This window comes from Amblyomma americanum, chromosome 1, assembly GCF_052857255.1.
Source record: "Amblyomma americanum isolate KBUSLIRL-KWMA chromosome 1, ASM5285725v1, whole genome shotgun sequence".
Classification (NCBI taxonomy): domain Eukaryota; kingdom Metazoa; phylum Arthropoda; class Arachnida; order Ixodida; family Ixodidae; genus Amblyomma; species Amblyomma americanum.
In genome coordinates this window covers 64,325,340-64,343,520 of record NC_135497.1, presented here as the reverse complement: position 1 = coordinate 64,343,520, position 18,181 = coordinate 64,325,340, and the positions used below count along the sequence as shown (strand labels likewise).

At 48.7% G+C, this 18,181-nt stretch overlaps 1 protein-coding gene across 3 annotated transcripts in view; it reads right to left on the bottom strand.

Annotated features, from left to right (window-relative positions):
- LOC144112913 (uncharacterized) overlaps nucleotides 1-18,181 on the bottom strand; it is a 194,258-nt gene that overhangs the window by 38,185 nt on the left and 137,892 nt on the right. The gene's annotated exons all lie outside the window — the stretch shown is intronic.

Below are 18,181 nucleotides of genomic sequence, written 5' to 3'. Positions count from 1 at the left end.
AAATATGGAGCTTTAAACCCCACTCTGCAAGCACAAGAGCAGTCTAAGTACAACAGTGATAGCGTGTGGAACTTGTGGCATTTTCCAATCTGAGATTTTTGCTCCTCAAGCAAAAAAGTGTGCTTCAATCAGTTGTTTTAAGTCCAAATCCCGTATTCTTGCTGGCCTAGATGTATATTGTGCTCCTCCATGGATTCAAGGCCCTACTGCGGATCTTGGATTTGAATATGCCATTACACACCCACGTTGAAACTAATATGGGCGCTTCAATATGCTCCCTACATATATTTGTATATGCTATACAAACATTAGAAAAAGGTTCCAGTTAAACTGCAAAAACTGCTTGGCTGGAACCAGCGGATCCCAGCACAACCAGTTGGTCCTCTAGTGAGACCACAAACATTAAAGAAAACTGGATTCTTACTGGGACCAGTAGAACCCAGCACGAAACCATGACCATTTCATTTGTCAGCAAACCAAATATATCCTGATGGTTTCAGGTGAAACCATGAGACCAGATTAATGGAAGAGAGAGGCGGCCGTAGTGGAGGGTAAGAGATTAATTTGAATGACCTGGGGTTCTTTAATGTGCCCCCAGATGAAAACTGTTTATTAATGGTGATTTCCACTGGTCGTGCCGGAGCAGCTTTTCTTGCTCCGCGACGACGAATTCGAGTTCCACTGGTCGACCTGGACCGACCGCGCGAATTCCGCTGGTCGTTTGGAGCAACTCCGTTGCATATACAGGAACACTAATTAGGACGACGAATTCGAGTTCCACTGGTCGACCTGGACCGACTCCGTTGCATATACTGGAACACTAATTAGGGTCATCTGACAGCGGCGCTCTACGGCGGGCAGAAAAACCGGTAGTAGTAGCTCTATGGAAAAACCCCTGACGCTTCAGGCATGTTCAAGACAACGTTTAAAAACGTTGCTTCAGGAGGCATTGCTTTTTAAAAAGGCTAACGTTCGCAGCGATCCTAGCGGAAATTACCCTTCTTTTGTCTCACTTTTCACTCTAGTCGTGCCGTGCCGTGATCTCACTTGCTGTGCGGGATCACAGCTGTGGCATAAGGCGTCTACGGAAAATCCACGATGGCTCCGGCGAACTATGTTGAGACTGCAGTGGTTCCGACGCATTCAATACCACGGCCGCGTGATGTGCCTTTTAAAGTTCGCGTCCCAGTTCGTGTGACTTACTACGATGGACCAGCCAAAGTCTTCCTTCGTTACAACCCGCCTGGCTTGCCTGAATACCCCTACGAGAAGTTCTGCGTTGGCGACGGGAGACGCCACTTACACAAAGTCTTTGTTGGAATGTTTTGCCTGGTGTGCCAGGACGGCAGAATGGAAGAGGGTCTTCGCGCGCAGATAAGAGACGTGCACAGAAATTCGAACGGCTTACATGCACTGGCCAGAATCCTGTACGTAGACACCGGCTGCGAAGATATTGTCGAGCTGAACTGTGTGTACCCCATCGACGAGCGAGCGACAGCCGAACCGCGCGGGACCGTGGAATGCTGCCTGCGTAGGTTACGGCCAACATTGAGCAGCACACGCTGGGACTTGATAAACATGTTGCCCAGCAGCTGCGAATACGAAGCCATATTCCACAGCGTCTCAGACATGGGCGTCTGCGAGGTTGATCTGTTCGTTATATGCTCCACAACGAGAATGGGACCGGTTAGACTAAATGTTGGCGAGAACCTTGTCTATAGTGGCTTTGCCCAATTCCTGAGTTAACTTTATGACATCCCGGCTAAGGACGGAAACCCAGCCCAATCTACAAGCAGGCTTGCATCGCCCTCGTGTGAAGAAGGCTCCACCAAGACGCCTGAAACATCACCATCGACTCTTTCAGACCGCGCTGACACTCCCAGCGAGGGGTCGGCGCCTTGCTGTGAATTAGCGACGGCGGAAGAACCAAGGGGATATTCCTGAGACATTATAGTCACATATATTTAAATGCACACCTGATCACATGGACAGCTGACTTCCAGATCGAAAGACCTTTTGGAAGTGTGCAGCATTATAAGCTCCTCATGCAGCGAGAGCGCATGCCCTGAACGTGAAGTTAAAAAAGGTTCATACTTGATCTGTCGTGATTTTCCACATGCGACGGGAGCCAGGGTAAGAGTTGAAGAGGTTCTGGACGGTGATAGATGTTTCATATTTTTAATAGACTATGGCAATAGGAAAGTAGTGAGTTCTTCATGCCTGTTCAGGCTAGACAGAAGGCTTCGTTCCATAAACCCTCTTGCACTGAGGTTCCATGTTACTGGTATTCGACCATGGTCAGAGTGGACTGAGACAGCTGTCGCGAGTTTTGAAGCACTCACTCAGGGTGACACCAAGCTTACAGTGGAAGTTTTGGGGACACAGAGCTGTGGTGACGAATTTGATGACAAAGTCCACCTGGTAAAATTGTTTAGCGAGACTCATGGCAATGTGGCTGAGTGCATGATCAGAGATGGCTATGCAAGGATGCCGATTGAAAGAAAGGCGATACCCGGACAAGGTACAAATTTTGGAGACATGCAGTTTGATCCTATGCAGGATGACTACAACGATGTGCTTAATAGCTACGGTGTGAACACCGATGACCCAGGTGTGGCAACCTCGAAGTTTACTGTCAAAAATGGTCACCGCATCTGCAAATTTTTCAACGCACAAGGCACCTGTAAGCACGGACAATATTGCGTTTACAGCCATGTTGCTGAAGAAGCGAATTAAGCGCTACTGCACGTAAATGAGCCAGTTCTGAGCCTTTCAAGAATAATGCAGCCACCTGTTGTGGAAAGCTGGGTGTTTGGACAGGTGTCTGCATGCAATAATAGCCCAAGTTTCTTCTTCCTGGTATTGCCTTATGGGAAAAGTCATTTGTGCAGCTGATTGTCGTAGGCATGGCTTCCAGGTCAAAGCTGTCTTTGAAAGGCCTCATGGAAGACATGCAACGTGAGTGCAATCTCAGGAAATTCAGCGAGGTCAGATCGTTCACAAAGGCCAAAGAGAGCTTGTGGCTGCGAGGAGCAATCACGACGCGCGTTGGTACAGAGGACAAGTTGTGTCAGTTGGCCACAGTGATGTTCTCCAGGTGTTCTTTGTGGACTTCGGGTTTTATGAGTGGGTACCAGAGGAGAAGGTGAAGGCCCTCGATGTGTGCTTCGCACACTTGCCATCATTGCAGGCACATCCGGCTTGCATTGTGGGAGATGGATTCAGTTGCCCCGGTGACAAGACAGGATGGGACGCGTAAATGCGTGAGGTGTTTCTGAACTGCGTCACTCGCAAGGACCTCCTTTTGAAATTGTCCGAATTTTGGACGGACTTCTGCATGTCAGGCTATTCTTTTTCAAGGATGATAAGCTCCTTAATGTAACTGACTGTATGACAGCTTGCAAGAGACGCTCAAAGAAGAATGCCGTATGCGCTCCATCTTTACAAAAACTCGTAGGGTTCCTTTTTAGGTGTGCATGATGTTTTGTTTTTGATGTTTATGCAAACAAGTGTGGCATTTTCTTAGGTGTGGATGGTCATTTGTTTTTGATTGAGTTTAATTGTATTTTTAAGTAGGTGAATTTACCTTTGACAGAGCTTGATGACTGTGTACCAAAGTTAGTGTGCACTCCATCTTTACAAAAGCCCTTAAGGGGCCTTCTTAGGTGTGTAATATCTTTTATGTTTGACATTGCATGCATTGTTATCATTTATATGCATTTATCCTTGACAAACCTAATGACTCTGGCCCAAAATTTAGTAATAAGTGTGAGATTTGTGCTTTTTTTACAGTAGCAACGTGCACTATGCATTCAGTGAATAATAAATTTTTTGTGTTCGAGGTACATGCAGAGAAAACTGATTTCTCATTTAATAAAAGGTATAGTACAAGGAATGAAAGTCTTACTGACTGCACAGAAACGTTTGCAGAAACTACACATGGGTTTGAAGCTGAAGAAAAAATTTCATTCTCTTTGATAATGTGCTTAGCTTTTATAGAAAACTCGCTGGAAAATGTGAGTGCATTCAGCACTGGCTCAGCATTTTGAGGCAAAGCTGGAAAAACAAGCAACGTTAAGTGGGTCATAAAGTAAAATTTGTGGCAAGAGTTCTACAAAAGAGTTAAGTTTTATGATAAATGGATGTGCAACATTATGCCAGGCTAGATGTTTGAAGCTGATGGTCTTCTCTTTTCCAGGTGCTCTCCTATCTCTTCATCATCTGCACCACTCAAAGTGTGCAGAAATTGAGGTTAGATGATACAAAAAGAAAGAATAGTGCTTTTAGTGGCACTGGGTACTATTGGGGACAAAGCTTCCAGGGGCTGTATTCTGTAATAAATAATCCATTCCACTTAGCCATGTTGTCAATGTTGCAAAGGCAACAGCAGGTAGGAAAGTGAATGCCTAAATCCCAGACATAGCCAATGTGGCCACAGCACCGCCACTAGCCAGCATCTTGCTGCCACATCCAGTCCGGCCGAGTCACATGGACCACGCTCTGCCAATTTGTCTTAGAAGCTCTTTCCTGAGAGGGCATTATTGGTGATAAAGCTCTTCAGGCATGTCAATGATGTCGTTTTTCTTTGGCATCTATGCCCGCCAGCCAGTGCGACACGGACTTGAGATGTGTTAATGCAAGCAGGTGGCATTGTGAGCATGTTTCTGTCAGAACCAGCGTAACACCTGCTCTAATGCCCTGCGGCAATGGGAGCAGCAACGAATGGCAAAGGACCAAATGAAATAGCAATGGGATGGATTTTCACAAAATACGGCCTCAGGACACGCAAAAAGTGGTCCAAGCACATAGCTGCCATGTCTGTAAAGGATCACTTCCATTGGACTACCACAGTTTATAGGATCCTGGTCCACAAGTTGGGCTCGAGCCACTGTGTAACACTGTGTAGCTACCAGAGCAAGCTCTGCAATGGATCTTTATTTTGTTTTACTTTCTGTCACATTTTCTCCTGTGATATGGTTCAGTGGTGAAGTACTGGCTGCAACAATACTAGTGCATGATGCTTTCAGAGCACGGCTAAGGTTATCAGCTGGGTTTGGTGGAGGGGAAACGCAAAAGGCACCCATGTGCTGTGCGATGTCAGCACAGCACATGCGAAAGAGAGATCCCCAAGTGGTCGAAAATTTTCCAGAGCCCTCCACTGTGGCACCTTCTGTCTTTACCCCCCCTTTTCTTTTGCTCCCTCCTTCATCCCTTCCCTCACAGCATGGTTGAGGTGTCCATGGAGAAGTGAGACGGTTAATGCTTCTTTCCCTCTCTCAAAACCAATTTATAGCTCACTGGCCTCAGGTGCTTAATTTACACAATAAGCTTACCCTGTTTATTCCACTTCTCTGGTAGTCCATATGCTTCCTTTGACAACCTAAAACTTCTCTGTTGTGATTGGTATGGTGTCAACTGCTCTAACATTGTAGATATCACCTTATGAGTACATTTTGATGGAGCACCACTTTGCATGGCCTAGAAATGCATGTGGCACTTAACACAAGAAAAATATCACTCAAGCATCTCCTATGCATACCAGCAGCCAATACTAACTCTAGCCATACATGCCTGCTGCATGCCTGCGTGGAGTCGGACTGATTATGGCCTTGGAATCGGTGAAAGGCCTTTGGTAGGCTAGCTTTACATCTGCTGCCAGGAGCAAAACTGCTGTATGCCTCGTGCTACTGTGTTGCTTGCTGCTCTTGCGATGCCTTTTGGTGTTTTCGTTGGGCAGGAATGCTACAGATCAGATGGAGCAGACTGGTTTGCCTCGAGATAAAAGCAGTCACCTCCTCACTTGTTTTTACACCTGATCCTGCCAAGAAATAGCACAGCAATGGTAAGTGAACCTCGAGTGGTATACTCCATTTTTGTTTCCGACCGTATGTGTCGGCATGACGTGCACTTATGAATTGAAGTGGTCAGCATTTGAAGTGTAGTAAACGTCAAGCAAGACTGTATGAATAGTAAATAAAGCAAAATTGGAAAGTTGTTTCGAGCTAGAGTCACTATCACAGTAGCAGTTTGCTAGCCTTATGTTATTTCACAAATTCTACTATCATTCCATACTTTATGACGATTTATTTCAGCCACTTCTCGCAATCTTCTGGCACTGCGGCCATGATAACAAAGTAAAATGCATAACGTGATGCTAATTGTTTTACGGAAGGTCATTTATGTACCACATATATATATTGGAACAGCCTGCCATCACGTGTTGCAAATAAAGCAAACATGATTTATAAATGTTTTGCACTCTGATAATAAGATTTAGCTGGCTTCGAGCCCAGCCGTGAGTTGTGTTATATGCATTAAAACTTGTGAATACTACATGTGTAGTTGTTTTTTGCTGTGTACATCACTTCTTTGGGCAAGAAAATGTGCCAAATAGGTTACAAAGACTCAAAGAGAGAAGAGAATGACTAGACTGATGAAGTGAAAAAACTAGTAAGGAAAGGAAATTTAGGCGCAGTAATTGTCTCACATCTTGGTGGGCACCCAAAGGGGGCTTATGAGAAGGGAGGAAGGTGGGAGTGAAAGAAGAAAGGTTGGCCATAGTGGAGGGCTTCAGAATAATTTTGACCACAGGGGGATCTTTAACGTGCACTGACATCGCACAGCGCACGGGCGCCTTTTGAGTTTGGCCTCCATCAAAACGTGGCTGCCGCGGTCGTGTTCAATCCCGGGTACTCCAGCTCAGTCGCTGAAAGCCCTAACCACTGAACCTTACTCTCAATTGATTTTAAGAGCGTTAGCTCTTACTAACTACTTTTGTCAAGCATGTGTCTGTCTGCAATGAAGGTCAAATTGACCAAAACAGTAAGTGACATGGGCAGATCAGAATGGTTTCCAGTTTTCCACACAGAAAACAGTAGCCATTCTTTTCTCGCTGAATCGAGGCATACAAGCCGACCCATTCATACACCTGAACGGAACACAGATACCCGCCAAAAATGAGCACAAATTTCTAGGGATAACCTTTGACAAAAAACTCACTTTCCTGCCTCGTATAAACGCACTGAAAAAAAAAGCCTCCGGATCCCTAAATATACTCAAAGTACTGTCACGTAAGCATTGGGGGGCTGGCAGGACATTTCTTTTACAAATTTATTGCTCAGTGGTACGCTCTACCTTAGATTACGGATGTTTAGTTTACGGGACGGTGAGACCTTCGTCCGTGAAACGACTAGATCCAATACATAATTTAGGTTTGCGTCTTTCCTCTGGTGCTTACAGGACGTTGCCCATAAATAGTCTTTATGTAGGAATCAACAAACCATCACCTGCAGACAGAAGAACCATGCTCACATCCTCATACATTTTAAAAATCCATTTGCTGCCCAAACACCTATGTTACCCAATAGTCACAAAGTGCCCATCTAGAACACTGTTTAAAAACAAACTGCTAGCTATCGGGCCACTCGGCCTGCGTTTTGAACAGATGTGCCAAAACTTCGGCGCACTAGATACAGTACCTGATACATTGCTCAGCGACGAGATCCACTGCCTCCATGGTAAAATTTTCCTGCAATCTGTGATCTCATTCTTAGACTGTGCCATAAAAAACAAACTCCGCAACAAATTATAGTACAAGAATTCCTTGCACTTGGAGAAAATTACAGTAGTTCTACTCAGTTTTATACAGATGGTTCAAAAATGGACGTTTACATAGGAAGCGCAGTAGTCCGAGGGAAGTCTGAAAAAACAGTACGACTTCCACAGTGCTCATCCATCTTCACTGCAAAATGTTACGCAGTCTGTGTGGCCATAGAAAAATATAGAAAATGAGAACCTCACCAAGAGTATTATTTGCAAAGACTCCCTCAGTATACTTACAGCTCTGGACTCTACAAATGCAGTGACTCCGATTCTTGGTGACATACACAAGATAGCAAAAGCCACAGCTCGAGGACAAGACACAAAATTCTGCTGGGTTCCCAGTCATGTCGGAATAAAAGGCAACGAGAGGGCAGATGTCTGCGCTGCAAAAGCTCATGGCAAGGAAATAAAGAAAGTAAATTTACCTTTTAAGGATTGCATGAACTTAGTACAATGTAAATTAAGTGAAAAATGGCAGTCGGCATGAAACGGCAAAGTGAATAATAAACTACACTTGGTAAAGCCGGTTTTGGGTGAATTTAAATTGTGTGCACCAGGAACGTTTTAAAGAAATGATTTTATGTTGTCTCCAGATAGGCCACACGCGCACCTTACGCACAACTTTTTGCTAACAAATCAAGACAAACCTGTTTGCGAATGCGGAGATGATCTTACGGTTAATCACATTTTATTTTCATCTGTGAAACTGGAAAAACTAAGAAAAAAGTACTTTACTCAATTTTATAATGAATGCATTCCTCTTCATCCAGCACTGCTCTTAGATGATAATGCCATTGTTAACATACCTTCCATTTTTAGCTTTTTAAAAGAAGCAGGGGTACTTGAAAAACTAAATTTTGAACCACTGGTTTGCTTTATTACATGATGCACCTCAGCCACTTTCTCATTCCTGAGAAGCGTGGGGCTTTTTGATTGGTTGGGAGCCTCAGGATCCTTGCCCAGCCAAGGATAGTTGCTGAGGCTACCTGGCCTTCTCTAGGGCTTTTACTTTTAGCCATTTATAGATTTATTCTTCTCTGTTATTACTAGGCAGTACAATCTCTTTCGGCCATCTACACCATCGACGATTTTTCATATTCCTAAACATTCTACAGAAAACAAATTCTATACCTTGAGCTTGGCGCACGATGGCCTTAATGGCCTATGTGCCATAAAACCCAACACAACACATAACCACGTGACCACAGCATATCACACGGCAAAAATGAGCGCGTGGCCTCAATTAATACATATACTTTCGATCCATTATATATATGCCAGTATAGCGACCATCGAAGTGGGATCCCCCCCCCCCCCCCAGGACCACCATTTGCATAAAATTTGGTAATAATAATAATTGGTTTTTGGGGAAAGGAAATGTCGCAGTATCTGTCTCATATCGTTGGACACCTGAACCACGCCGTAAGTGAAGGGATAAAGGAGGGAGTGAAAGAAGAAGGAAGAAGAGGTGCCGTAGCAGAGGGCTCCGGAATAATTTCGACCACCTGGGGATCTTAAACGTGCACTGACGTCGCACAGCACACGGGCGCCTTAGCATTTTTCCTCCATAAAAACGCAGCCGCCGCTGTCGGGTTCGAACGCGGGAACTCCGGATCAGTAGTCGAGCGCCCTAACCACTGAGCCACCGCGGCGGGTGATATAATAAAATTTGGGGGCCACCCGTTTGACGCATAATGTTCGAAGTGGTGTCGAACGACTTGGCATGTTTTTGAGGATAAAATTAGTAATTGAGATGAAGACCAAAATATGTGTGGGATTCGTATACCGACGACTTTTCCGGCGCCAAACGGTGCATTCAAGTAACTTTAAACGGCCATTACGGCCGAACCGTTTGTCGCAGGGGGTACTGGATGGTGTCAAATGATTCGTCGTGCCGTGATGCACGCGTTTATAGAATTTATTAGCTGATATAATGAAGAATTATACCGGATATAGCAATTGGTTATGGACCTCCTTCACCCCGCGACGTCACGAAGATGCGGTGGCGCTGATGTTAGCGACTTTCGCATGGTAGGCAAAACAGGTTACGCTTGCCCGTGTCTACCGCAGCTGCCGCAGCTACCGGCGGCTGCTTCAAGCCTGTGAACTGCAGAAGCAGCATGTATTGACCGGCTGCGTCACTGCTGGATCCGCGTAGTAGCATAAAAAATATTAAATTAGCCTCGATAGGTTTCTCGCGCATAAATGCCGCATTCGGAAACTGGCCAACAGGCATTACGCCACGGTAGTAAAGCGCGAAGTCTGGGATTCGATAGGCACTGCCACTCAATGCACTTAATAGCATGCAAGTTACTGCGTTCATTCACCTGAACTTCAGGATAGTAGGCTGATAATTGCTCAAGGAAAAAAAAGACATATGTAGCTGCACACGTACTTATCACCTTGAGCCGGAGTGCACGGGGCGCCGACATGTTCACTCGCTCCCAAGGAATGCGTTTTTTTGTTAATAGCACACCATGTTTTAATGGCGCGTTTTATGACATTTAATATTTACTTGAAACTGTTTCTTGATATGACGACGTAATTATTTCATTCGAGTAGAAAGAAGTCTGGTAAGTTGCGTCAATCTTGCGCGGTCGCGTTGGTGTGCTTAGAATAGCGTACCTTAAGTATGCTAAACGCCATATGTTTTTCATTGCATCATGCATGTGTCATGTTTCATGAGGTAGTACATGATCGCGAAGCTTGTTTGAAAAGAAGCAGCCGCACGCGTGCTACTAACAGACACGTGGCGAGATTGAGAGGGGACGCGGCAATGAAAAGTGTTTTCGTTATTCATGCATGTGATATGTAACTAAACTTGGTGCAAATATCAAATTCCTACGCTAGTTTTAGTAATTCCTTTTATTTATAGCTATACCTGGTGCAGTTCTGGGTAATTATAATTAACACCGTCGTCAAGTCCCCCCAAGGTCTCAAATAATTGAGTAGATAGTGCGCAGTTTTTTTATGCCAGCATGTACATAAAGCCCTGTTCTGCACGATGACGCGATTAGTTCTTTTTCTATATGATCAGTACTTATGCATGCATAGTTACATGAAAACGTTTCTTACAAGAAATAACTAACACAGTACTGCACGTGTAGGGAAAAAAATCGAGAGGTTTATTACGCTCCTCAACGTCTTAGGAATAGTTTGCGACAAATGGAATCATTTGATTTTCATGCGAATTACGAAGGTGAGTGATCCAGTCGCAGAAAATGTGAGAGGTCACAAAACGAACCTTAAAATTTATGGCATCTTCGCTATCGCTTTGGTCAAAGAAATGCGGCACTGAAATCAAAGAAATTACCTCACAATTTCTGACGACCACACTTCTAAAAAGCGTAATTTATAAATTTGTACTCAATATTTTGCTATAATTTTTCGTCACGAAACTAGACTTCAGGGCTAAGAAAGAAATAATTCTAGAAATCAAAAATTTTCACCAAATCGACCAGCTTAACAAGAGGACAAGTCGGCCTGGCTGGTGCGTGGTCATGCGGCTAAAAACAGCGCTAAGCGAGACAGAGGAGATCAGGGACACGACGCTGTCCCCACTTTTCGCACAGCGCGACGCGTACATATGTCAGCAGACGATGAGCGCACGTCTGCTCCGACGAAACAAGGCCAGCACTTCCCCTCACTATTGTCCCGAAGTAAAATCATTCCGGCTAGTGCAGAGTGTCAAAACTTGTTTTATTCAATGCCTGGCGCATAAATAAACTGCAGGAACGCTTTCTACATGTTTACTACTAACCATATATACAATACAGTGGAAAACTATTTCTCTTCATAGGCCGCACGTGGCCGACGCGAGCTCGTGTACTTCAACAAATTACTAAGTTGGAAGCATCGACCATTGCTATGATTCGCAGAAACTGCAAACGCGCCTACAAGCCTTGAAAACCCGCGCTCAACACCTATCCGCGACGCCACTCCCCGACCTTTTGCCTACCACGAGCTCGCTAGCGACTGCAGCGCCACCTCGTTTGTTTACAAACATGCAGGAGGTCCATAAGTAGCAATAGTAGTGCAATATCCATGAGGTAGATGGCGCTGCTTGTGTCTTAGAAGTAAAGTCCAGAGGACCTTAATTAGAAGGGATGTTTCCGAAAACAAAAAAAAAAACATCCGCAGATGTTTGGATTTGGTCCTCTCCGCGTTTGCAGAGCACACTTATGTAAGCACGACACTCCCGTAGCTAACGCTCTTTTTTTTAAAGCGAAATTTATTGCCCCAGGGCATCAATGATTGGTCAAGGTGTGATGATGTAGTAGAGAATAAATGAATGGAAAAAGGTTAGCTGATTTGATGAAGTCCAGTAGAGAACGATGGTACGGTCCCTGCGTCCAGGCAATGTATGAAGCAGGGTTGCTTGGTGAAAGACCTGCTACCATCAGGTGCCGGTTCCTTGTATGTTTGTGAGCTGGGCAGACCCACAGTAAGTGATGAATGTCGGCCTCAATGTCCTCGTGTTTACATATCGGACACCCTGGCCGAGGAAACAATCCTCGTCGGTACTAAGGCCACTTCCGAGTGATGGCTGGTGTGAGGGCAACCCCGACCCGGATCATCCTAAGCCCAACCTCCTCTGCACGGGTAAGACCGCGGGGGAGGGTTAAAGCACACGGAGGGATGAGAGCACGTGTGCGGCGCCGGAGGAGTTCCTTTCTTGATGAAAGGAGGGTAAAATTGTCCAAATGAAGGAGCCGAGGCGGCGATGAGTTTGTATTCGCAAGGCGGGTCGCTAATTATGCCGGGCTTTGATAGGTCAGCAGATCCCGTGGGACCCACTCAATACGTACTGGCTGCAGGATGCGTGCCGCGAGCCGGTGGATGTCCTGTGTTGCAAATGGGTTGCAAGCCCCAAGGGTAGCGTTGGCCTGGCGGCCTGGGGCAAAGCTGGAAACTTCCGAAGGTCCCGGCAAAGGATGAGTCGACTGGCAACAGAACAACTTGTTTATTCTGGCATCGCAAAAGAGCAGCCGGTCAGGGCGACCACGTTACTCGAAGGAAGAAATCGAAGTCTCTCGTTGGCGTCCGGGGCAGCTCCCTTTATACCCACGGAGTCGAGGGCAAGAAGGAACGGCTTGGGAAGAGGCGTCCGATACGGCGACGCTTGAACATGTCCAGACGTGACGGGCGCGTCCGCCGGGCCGGCGCCGGTCAGACCTCCTCGCCTCCCAGTTGGGGAGCTCCTCTCCCCGGCTGCCGCGCTTTGACAAGCGTGGGCACCAACATGCACACACACACACACACGCACGCACGACGACACGTGGCACTGAAACCTGCCTGGACGCGCTTGGCGGGAGGCGTTGCGGCAGCGATGAACGGGCCCAAAATGACCGCCACTTTGAACGAAGCCGCGGCGTCCGTTGCATCCGCGCCGGCTATACCGCGCGTCGTAGGCGAGACGTAACACCTGACATATCGTTGGACAGCGGCTAACACGTCGTAGCAACCGGACAACTTGAAGGGCGTCAGTGCGGATGACAACGCGGGCCGCAGGGAGCATAGTTATGTCGGCCACGGAGCAGAGTGCTTCTTGAACTGCAACGAGCTCAGCACAAAAGGACGAAGGGTGTTCCGTAAGCTGAAACCAAGAGGTTTGATTCAGGGCAGGTCTCTAGGCCTCTTCTAAAAAACAGACGCTGCTCCACAGTACCACTCGTAGACAGCTGCGGTTCCACCACACCTGTTCAGAATCCGCCTTGCGACTAAGGCAGCCCTAAACCTACCTCGTAGCACTAGTACAGCCAAACCCCTTGCACTAGGCATGCATAGCACCATTCAAGAACTAGTTGACGCGCACCTTGAGACACAGTACCTTAGACTTGCCACGAGCGCCACTGGCCGCCACATACTCTCCTCCCTTCGCACCAACACACTGGCTAACCAGTCAACCCTATAGACTGACGCATCCATACACCACACGTTGTGAAACCCCTTCCTCGAAACGCCCATCCCCAATATCAGATCCCTCGCCGCGTAGCTCGCGCTAATACCCTCCTTAAGTATTACGGGCAAGCCCACGATGCCATTTGGGTAGGCGCCGCATGTACAGCGCATGAAGCGGTAGCAGTTGCCTACAATCAAACCCTACCTCACTCCCTAACTAAGCGACTTCCGTCGGGCTCTACGCCCGAGGAGGCAGAGGAGACCGCCAATGCCCTTGGATCGCCGTGAGCGCTCGGAGCAAACGGGCGCACCTCACATGCGTTCCGTATTTCTCCGACCAAATTCCGTGTTCCGGGCCACTTACCTTCACCTTTTTTTTTTTTGCCCTGGACGTACAACTACCGCTCCGGACCCGGTGTTGTGTTTTTGAGACCCAGGTAGGCAAGATTTCCGGAATTTTCGACCAATTTCGTTTGGCCACGCCAGCAGCTGCGGCGGCGACGCCGCGTCCCGCCGAGCCCAACTACGCCTCGACTATGCCGTACACTGTGGAAGGCACCGACATTACCGCCGCGGAATTATCCGACGGCACATGGACGGCGTTCGAGATGCAACGCCGATACCGAAGACCATCTCCGATTCAGCAACAACCTGCTGGAGCCCAGACTACAGCCTCGACACCTGCTATCCCGAAACCGCGGCGTCGCGGCCGCCCTCCACCGCCGACCAAGAAACGTCCGCTTCCCCGCCTGCCCTTGGAAGACCTCAAGATAGTCCCCCGCCCGCAGGGCACACTCAACCTCCACACCGTCGGCCCCGCACGACTGGCTGTTGCCATCTGCGAAGCCGCCAAAGTCGACAAACGCCTGGCAGTCACTGCCGACCAGGTCCGAATACACCCCACTAACTACACAGTCAGTCAGCACGCCCGACCGTGATGTCTTACGCCAAGGTCCAAACCATCACCATCGACACCACAGCAGTACCGGTCGCCGCCTATGCCCCAGCCCCGCACAATTCCGTGCGGGGGATCCTGTACCGGGCCTATACAGCTATGAAAGCGACGCTGAAATCCTCGCCTAGCTTCGGGCTCGCAACACCGACCTCCCCATCGTTTCTGTGCGCCGTATGGACCAGACACGACACTTTGTCGTCACTTTCGCTACCACCAATCTTCCCCGATACATGCGGTACTAAGGCTTTACCTTCGAGGTGTTCTTTTACAAGGGGCGCCCGGAGGCGTGTTTCAACTGTCGCAAGCTGGGCCACAGGAGCCCAACCAGCAGGCCAACCACTCACCTGTCAAGCCACGTGCATCGTGTGCAAAGGCCCACATCCCACTGGCAGCAGGAGCTGCAAATACCGTTTCGTGGCCACCAACCGGCCCAAATCATGCCAATCATCCACGGATACTGACACTGACCCGGAACCTTGCCACATGGCCGCCAGTCCGGAGGCCGCGGCAACCAACAACGACCCCCGAGAGGTCACTCTTTCGCGCCACTGCGAAGCAGCAGCTGCAGCCACAAGAGCCGTAGCCGCTCCTCATCACGCTCTCGGAATTCTCGGGCTAACTCCCAGACCAGGCCGGAGAGCAAGCCCGCCAAGCAAGTCGGATGGAAGACTCCTCCACCAGCTCCAAGCCAAATGACTGGCCAACCCGCAGGTAAAGGAACTGGCAGGCATGGTCAAACAAATACAGCTCCAGCTAGCACAGGGCAATGCCAAAATTCACAGCCTGGAGTCGGCACAGGCACACGAAAAACCGCAGCCGCAGCAGATGGCTAGCGTTCCCAACCCCGATCACACCAATGACTCCAACATGGACACCGACCAGCACAAATGCACTAAGCGCAAGGCTCCCCCACCCTCCACCTCCGACAGTGATGCCAAATTCGATGCTTTTGACGTTCGTGTCTCTAAAATAGAGGGCGCCCTCCAACGGCTGACCCCAACTATTGACCGTCTCATTGACGGCTGTTCCGCCATGGCAGCCAATATTCACACCATCACCATCTGTCTCAAATGGTCTACCCCCCCCCCCCCCCCCGCGCACTCAGTGGCCTGGTCCGAGTCCTGCGCCCGAGAGTGCAGCCGCGCGCGCGTGGTCTGGTGGTATTATCAATACCGCCATAGCGCCTCCGCAGCGCCCCGAACCCTACACGAAACGCGACGGCTAGCGCGCCCATCACGGTATGGCAGTGGAACTGCAGGGGCTTCATGGCAAAGCGGAGGGCCTTGGAGCATACCCTGCAGGTTAAGCCATACACACCCCACATTATAGCGTTCCAAGAAACGTACACTGACACCAATCTCACCGGCTGTGTCACCTACAACCAACCGGTGGCGCCGGATCTCTGCCCGAGTACCGCCACCCTCGTACACCGCAACCTCACAGCCAATCAGCTCGACCTTTACTACGCCGAAGTTACGCACAATTTCGTGCAGGTCCTTCCCAACAGCCGAACCCAATCCCCGCTCAACATCTGAAACGTGTACATCCCCCCAGTGACAAGAGCACTAAAGTAGCCACTCTCCTCCGCAAGGCCTGTGCAGCCGCGCGAAACGAGATGCAACTTATAATGGGCGACTTTAACGCACCGCACGCCGAGTGGGGCTACCCCCGCAAAGCCTGTGGTCGCAAAGGAGCCAAGGTTTGGGAGACAGCCCAGACTCTGGGTCCCACGCTACTCCTTGACCCCGAACGATCCACCCGTTTCGGCAACAGCGTCACGCAAGACAGCTGTCCGGACCTCACTTTCGCCCGCAATATCCCAGACGCGCGCTGGGAAAATTTCGGTATGAACATAGGTAGCGATCATTATGTTCTCAGCACTACCTTCCACAGACAGCAAGGGCCCCCGTCGCACACACCAACTGGGACGCTTTCCGGTACGTGCGAGCTCAGTGTCCGCAGGACCCCATAAACGACCTCGTCACATAGAGAGACTGCTCCGCGACGCCGCTAACGCCACCTGCATGGCCACCCAAGAGGAGGATGGCCTCACCCCCGACGCCAAACTCATGCGCATGTGGGAGGCCCAGCGCAGCCTCCACGCTCGCTGGCTCAGACGCAAACACAACCGTCCTCTCAAGCTTCGCCTCGCTCGCCTCGAACGAGAGATCGAAGCCTACTCTGCCAAACTCAGTCATGAGCAATGGCACCAGACTTGCGACCGCCTCAACGGGCAGTTGGGATGCAAGAACACTTGGTTTCTGCTCAAGCACTTGCTTGATCCAATACACACCAAGTCTGCATCCCACAAGAATCTAGACAGCGCCATACACGCGTTTCAAGGCACCAACGAGGAACTCCTCGTTACCTTGAAAGACAAATACATCAACATCTCCACAGACATACCCATCCCATCCCCTCGCAATACACAGGATCTAAGAACCCAGACATGGAAAGAGACATCATGGCGTCGGAAGTCCGCGCCGCCCTGAACCACCACCGGGGCCGCCGGCGACGACGACCGCATCACCAACAAGATGCTACGCAACCTCGACGACCATTCAGTCGAAGCTCTTCCGGACCTTTTCAACCACCATTGGCATGAAGGTCGCCTTCCGGACTGCTGGAAGCATGCCAAGGTAATCTTCATACCCAAACCAGGCAAACGACTCGAGCTAGGAAACCTCCGGCCCATCTCGCTCACGTCTTGCCTGGGGAAGGTTATGGAGCACATCATTCTACACAGACTTCACACCCACGTAGACAAGGAGGACCTCTTTCCCCCCACCATGATTGGTTTCCGGGCTGGACTGTCCACCCAGAACATATTGTGGCAGATACAACACGGCATACTCGACCGTGTTTCCGTTTGCTAGCCGCTGCTACCGCTGCATACAAGCTCAATGTTGCCCACGCCAACGCGCGCGCGGAGCAGCTGTTTGCCTTGACAACTATGTATACATGCCATGGTTGCCTACGCCAACGCGCACGCGGAGCAGCTGTTGCCATGGCAAGTGTGGAAAATAGACGCGACGCCGGTAATTGCGAATGGCGGCGCCCTGCCGCCTTTGGGTTTTCGTGCTTTTCAATGACAGCAACGATGTCTGCCGCTTGCGGTGACTATCAGAGTGCCGTTTACAAAAGCTTAATTCAAGGTGGGTATTTTCTTCGCTTTCATTGTTTTCATCGATAACGCAGGTAATTTATTTGAACGCCGGTGAGGCGGTGAAGCAACGATGTCTGCCGTATGGGTAGTATGGGATAAGTTTAATGCAGGTGAGTAATTTATGTGGGACAACTGTGCTGTCACAAGGACATCGCAGCTGTTGCCTTTTCTTTTCATTGCGGAAAAGTTCTGAAATGCAGGAAAATAAAACAACATTCCTTTTATATTTGAAGTGTAACAGTTTACCCTCACATTTATTTTTCCACTTGCTCAACATTGTATAGCAGTTGTTATAGTTGAGGAACTCACCTGAATGAACAGCATTTTGCACCACGGAGACTGCATGAATACATGGCGTAAAAGAGTGCCGCTTGGACAAGGTTAATTCAAGGCATGTGTAAATTATGATTTTGTGGGCCACATCATGTGGATGTATCCTTTTTTTTTTTTTAGTGCGTAAGAGACTGCATGAATACATGGCGTAAAAGAGTGCCGCTTGGACAAGCTTAATTCAAGGCATGTGTAAATTATGATTTTGTGGGCCACATCATGTGGAT